The sequence below is a fragment of the Dama dama genome, chromosome 3 (genome assembly GCF_033118175.1).
Source record: "Dama dama isolate Ldn47 chromosome 3, ASM3311817v1, whole genome shotgun sequence".
Classification (NCBI taxonomy): Eukaryota; Metazoa; Chordata; class Mammalia; order Artiodactyla; family Cervidae; genus Dama; species Dama dama.
This window is the reverse complement of record NC_083683.1, coordinates 56114398-56120397: the sequence shown is the minus strand read 5'-3', so window position 1 is coordinate 56120397 and position 6000 is coordinate 56114398.

Sequence of the window (6000 nt, the reverse complement as noted above, 5' to 3'; positions counted from 1 at the left end):
TTTCACTAACCTTTTTCACCTTCATCAAGAGACTCTTTAGTTCCTCTTGCTTTCCGCCCTTAGGGTGGGGTCATCTGCATATCTGAGGTTGCTGATATTTCCCCCAGTCATCTTTATTTCAGCTTGTGAGTCACCCAATCCAGCATTTTGTGTGATTTATTCTGCATATAAGTTAAATAGCAGAGTGACTATATACAGCCTTGATGTACTCCTTTCCCAGTTTTCAACCAGTCCATGTTCCATTTATGGCCTTACTGTTGCTTCTTGACTTGCATACAGGTTTCTCAGGAAGCAGGTAATGTGGTCTGGTATTCCCATCTCTTTAACAATTTTCCACAACTTGTGATCCACAAGGTCAAAGACTCTAGCATAGTCTATGAAGCAGAAGTTAGATGTTTTTCTGGAATTCCGTTGCTTTTTCTATGATGCAGCAGATGTTGGATCTCTGGTTCCTCTGCTTTTTCTAAATCCAGCTTGTACATCTGGAAATTCTTGGTTCACATACTGTTGAAGCCAACTTGAAGGGTTTTGATCATTGCCTTGATACCATGTGAAATGAGCCCAATTGTGCAATAGTTTGAACATTCCTTGGCATTGTCCTTCTTTGGGATTGAAATAAAAACTGACCTTTCCCAATCCTGTGTCCCCTGCTGAGTTTTGCAAATTTGCTGACATATTGAGTGCGGCACTTTAACAGCATCATCTTTTAGGATTTGAAATAGTCTGCTCAAATTCCATTACCTCCACTAGCTTTGTTCACAGTAATGCTTCCTTAGGCCCACTTGACTTCACACTTATTGACCACACTGTTGTGGTTATCCTATCCAGGTCATTAAGACCTTTTTTATTTAGTTCTTCTTAATTTCTTCTGCTTCTGTTAGATCCTTGCTGTTTGTGTTCTTTATTGTGCCCATCTTTGCATGAAATATTCTCTTGGTATCTCTAATTTTCTTGAAGATATCTCTAGTGTTTCCCATTCTATTGCTTTCCTCTATTTCTTTGCATTGTTCACTTAAGAAAGCTTTCTTATCTGTCCTTGCTCTTCTTTGGAACTCTGTGTTCAGTTGGCTTTATCTTTCACTTTCTCCTTTGCCTTTCACTTCTCTTTTCTCAGTTATTTTGAGATCACCTTAAACAACTGTTTTGCCTTCTTGCACTACTTCTTGCACTACCCCAAGAATGGGGATGGTTTTGGTCACTGCCTCCTGTACAATGTTATAAACCTCTGTCTGTGTTCCCTCAGGCACTCTGCCTATCAGATCTGATTGCTTGAATCTATTTGTCACTTCCACTGTGTAATCATAAGGGATTTGATTTAGGCCATCCTGAATGCGTCAAATGGATCTTAGATCAAAATGATCTAAGAATTCAGCAAGATCTTCAGGAGCAGGGAGTCCAGGAGCACAACAGGAGACTTGGATTACTGTATAGGTGACAACAAACTGTGGAAAATTCTTCAAGACATGGGAATACCAGACCACCTTACCTGCCTCCTGAGAAATCTGTATGCAGTTCAAGAAGCAACAGTTAGAACTGGACATGGAACAACAGACTGGTTCCAAATAGGGAAAGGAGTACGTCAAGGCTGTATATTGTCACCCTGTTTGTTTAACTTTTATGCAGAGTACATCATACAAAATGCCAGGCTAGATGAAGCACAAGCTGGAATCAAGATTGCTGGGAGAAATATCAAAAGCTTCAGTTATGCAGACGACAACACCCTTCTGGCAGAAAGCAAAGAAGAGCTAAAGAGCCTCTTGATAAAAGTGAAAGAGGAGAGTGAAAAAGCTGGCTTAAAACTCAACATTCCAAAAATGAAGATCATGTCATCCAATCCCGTCACTTCATGGCAAATAGATGGGGGAAACAATGGAAACAATGAGAGACTTTATTTTTTGGGGCTCCAAAATCACTGCAGATGGTGACTACAGCCATGAAATTAAAAGATGCTCGCTCCGTGGAAGAAAATCATGACCAATCTAGACAGCATATTAAAAAGCAGAGACATTACTTTGTTAACAAATGTCCATCTAGTCAAGACTATGGTTTTTCCAGTAGTCATGTATGGATGTGAGAGTTGGACTATAAAGAAAGCTGGACACCAAAGAATTGATGCTTTTGAACTGTGGTGTTGGACAAAACTCTTGAGAGTCCCTTGGACTGCAAGGAGATCCAGTCAGTCAGTCCTAAAGGAAATCTGCCCTGACTATTCATTGGAAGAACTGATGCTGAAGCTGAAACTCCAATACTTTGGCCACCTGATGTGAAGAACTGACTCATTGGAAGAGACTCTGATGCCAGGAAATATTGAAGGCAGGAGGAGAAGGGGATAACAGAGGATGAGATGGTTGGATGGTGCCACTGACTTGATGGATGTGAGTTTGAGCAAGCTCCAAGAGTTGGTGATGGACAGGAAAGCCTGGCGTGCTTTAGTCCATGGGGTTGCAAAATGTCAGATATGATGAATGACTGAACTGAGTGGCCTAGTGGTTTTCCCCACTTTCTTCAATTTAAGTCTGAATTTTGCAATAAGAGCTCATGATCTGAACCAGAGCCCCCTCATGTTCTTGTTTTTGCTAAGTGTATAGAGCTTTTCTATCTTCTGCTGCAAAGAATTTAATCAATCTGATTTCAGTATTGCCCTGGTGAGGTCTGTGTGTAGATTTGTCTCTTGAGATGTTGGAAGACTGTGTTTTCTATGACCAATGCATTCTCTTGGCAAAACTCTTAGCCTTTGCCCTGCCTCATTTCGTACTCCAAGGCCAAACTTGCCTGTTATTCCAGGTACCTCTAGTCTTCCACATTTTGTATTCCAAACCCCTATGATGAAAAGGACTTTTTTTTTTTTTTTTTTTTTAGAGTTAATTCTAAAAGATTTTGTGGGTCTTCATAAAACAGTTCAACTTCAGCTTCTTTGGCATTTGTGGTTGGGGCATAGACTTGAATTACTGTGATGTTGAATGGTTTGCCTTGGAAATGAACTGAGATAATTCTGTTGTTTTAAGATTGCATCAAAACACTGCATTTTAACTGTGAGGGCTACTCCATTTCTTCTAAGGAATTCTTGACTGCAGAAGTAGATATAGTGGTCATCTGAATTAAACTCACACTTTCTAGTCCATTTTATTTCACTTATTCCTAAAATGTTGATGTTCACTCTTGTCATGAAATGAATGCAAGGTAAATAGGCTCGATGGATTGTAGTTCTGAGTGGGAATCAGTGGATTGTTATAATCAGACTACTAGAAGTAGTGATCTGGAAAGAGGGAAGACACTGAAATTTTGAAATTGCATTTGCCTTTATTCTTAATGCATTTCCCACTTGGAATCTTTCCCTGATTCTGCATGTCCAAGCCTTTTTCCAGCCCTTAGACTATGAAATCATGAATATTTCCCTGATTTTCTCAAGGTGAAAAAATCTCTGTCTTTCTTGGAACTCTGATAGTGTTGCATACTAAACTCTACTTATAGAAAATTTCTATCTTTCATGTATTCTTATTTCCCTCAAAAGCCTCTAAGTAACTTTATGTTTCATTCAGATCTCCTACATGCCTAAGCCCCCAGTCAAGCACATGGAAGAATAATTATGTCACAATGATAATGTGAAGCGACCAAATCTCTACAAGGAAGTGTATGATTCAAGAAAAGAACATCCCAAATGGCAGTATTTAATGGTGGCAATGTTCTCTCTGAATTGTACTTTTGCTTTCTGTGTTGGAGAAAACTTCTCACCATGCAGTCTTTATTTGTGAGTTATTGAAAGGATCAGAGCTGGGTTTAAAAAAAAAATATGGCTGGTGAAGTAGTCCTCTGTTACCTCCCTCTCTGTTTGTGTCACGAAAGCCTTCTCCCCATTGCTTCTGTGTTCCTCTCTCTGGGGTTTCTGTTCTACTGGTAAACATCTGGTACTTTCACTGATGTCAGATTAAAAAATTCCTGGCCTTCAATAAATGTGTTACCTTGAATAAGAAAGTGAATTTTAAGTGTATAAATCTGCAGAATTCTGCCCCCTTTCAAAATGATCTAAGAATTCAGCAAGATCTTCAGGAGCAGGGAACCCAGGAGCACAAGCAGTCAGGATGTACTGAGGAGGCCCTCAAAAGAGGCAGGCATCACTTTTTCCTTGAAATTAGTGGAGACATGAGTGAATAAAGGGGGAGGAAAGGAAGGTTTTTATACCTTTTCCTTTTCTTGGGATTCTTCTGCTTTTCTGGAGAGAATAAACTGAAGACTATTTTCCCTCTGAAGTTCTTCTTTGGTAGTGATTGGGGGCAGATAAGAAGCAGCTCAAAGCCATGAAAAGCATCAAAGCATCATCAAAGCCTTGGGGTCAGCCCTCCTGTTTTTCAGGTCCAATTGACCAGTATCAGGCATTCAATCCTCTCTACCTGCTCAGCCCAGGTTGAATCTTCTCTTCCTAAATCCTAATTTGAGCTTGATTTTTCTATCCCAGAACATCTACATAGATAATTCATGGATGGCATTTTGCATTCAAGTTTTGGCCAGAAACATTTTTTCTGATGTGCCTGCTTTCATACATCTTCTACTTACTTATATGTCTGATTATAAATTTCATGGTAAAATGTGTATTATTGGAGAATTATGTATCCTTGTGAGTAATAATTACTATAACCATGGTGCACTTAAATACGTCAGTATGTCTATGTGTATACCCTATGCGATAGTCACATATTTCTCTATGGAAATACCTGTTAATATCTCGATAAGAAAAGAGTTCTTTGTCTCCAGGTAGGTTAATGTTTAAAATACATTTCGTTGTTAACAGAGAGACAATTACAATATTTAATCATAGTATTTGAGTTTCTTGAGCTATTATGACTTTTGCAATGATTAGTAAAGTACAGATAAATGTACATCATTGGTATATTTGGTTTTTAATCCTGGGACTTTTAGTTCCTGCCTTAGCTGTTTGCCTAGGGCGGCGAGAAGGCATGGTCTGCGTTTGGCATGAGCTGGACTTAATTCAAGATAGAAGATGTCACAGAAATAAGACACTAAACTGACTTGAGATGGATTTCATCTCTGGTGTGCTATGATATTTACCTTTGCCCTGTCATCACTAAGCTTACCACACCTAGCCCGTGATGAAAGACAGTGGTATGAGTGCATATAAAAGCCCCAGATAGAAGGAACCCTATGGATCTGATTCTCCACAATGACTGTTTTCTGCTTCTAGGTCCCACCCACCACCATGAAGTTAATAGTTTTGTCTTTGGTTGTGGCACTTTGCATCATCTGCAAAGGTAAATGACTAATTTAGAGAATCCTTCCATGTTTGATAGATCCATGCATATATTTGTTGAAGTGTTTCATGTTCTATATTTCAAATATTTTTCTTCTGGGAAATCTTTCCTGTACCATGAGTAGGATAATAAGTAAGAAAATTAGATTTTAATTTTGTTATGTATTATTTCAGCTTTAACAAGCCTGTCTTAAGGGAATATCTTTATCTGTAATCCATATGCTTAGAGATATTAGTGAACAGGTTTTTGATGACTCTGTTTTGAGCTTGCATCTACCTCAAGACTAAAGACCCACATCAATAATTTCAGTTTTCACAAATCATAAAAGTATCACCAGTTAAAAGACTAGCTCATCATCAAAGAAAAATTTTATAAGGAGAATGTTTCTTAAGCTAACACTTTCATGGATATTATAGAAAATCAATTAATTAATTTCTAGAGTTTATTGAATGATAATATTGCTAATAAATATTTTTTAAATGAGCAAAACAAAATAAAAATATTTAGAAACAAATGTATTTCTCAACCTTTAGTTTGTTTCTGAAAAGTGTAGGAAACTGTAACATCTAAATATAAGGAGAAAAGTCTGCAAAAGAGAGATTAGTTATATATTGAAATTTAAAAATCTATTTTATAAATCTAGGAGTGAAATGTTGTTGCTGAACGATAAGACGCCAGGATTCTTGGCCTCCGGAGGAGACGAATTCAATCCGGGGCCAGAGATGAGACTGGATCG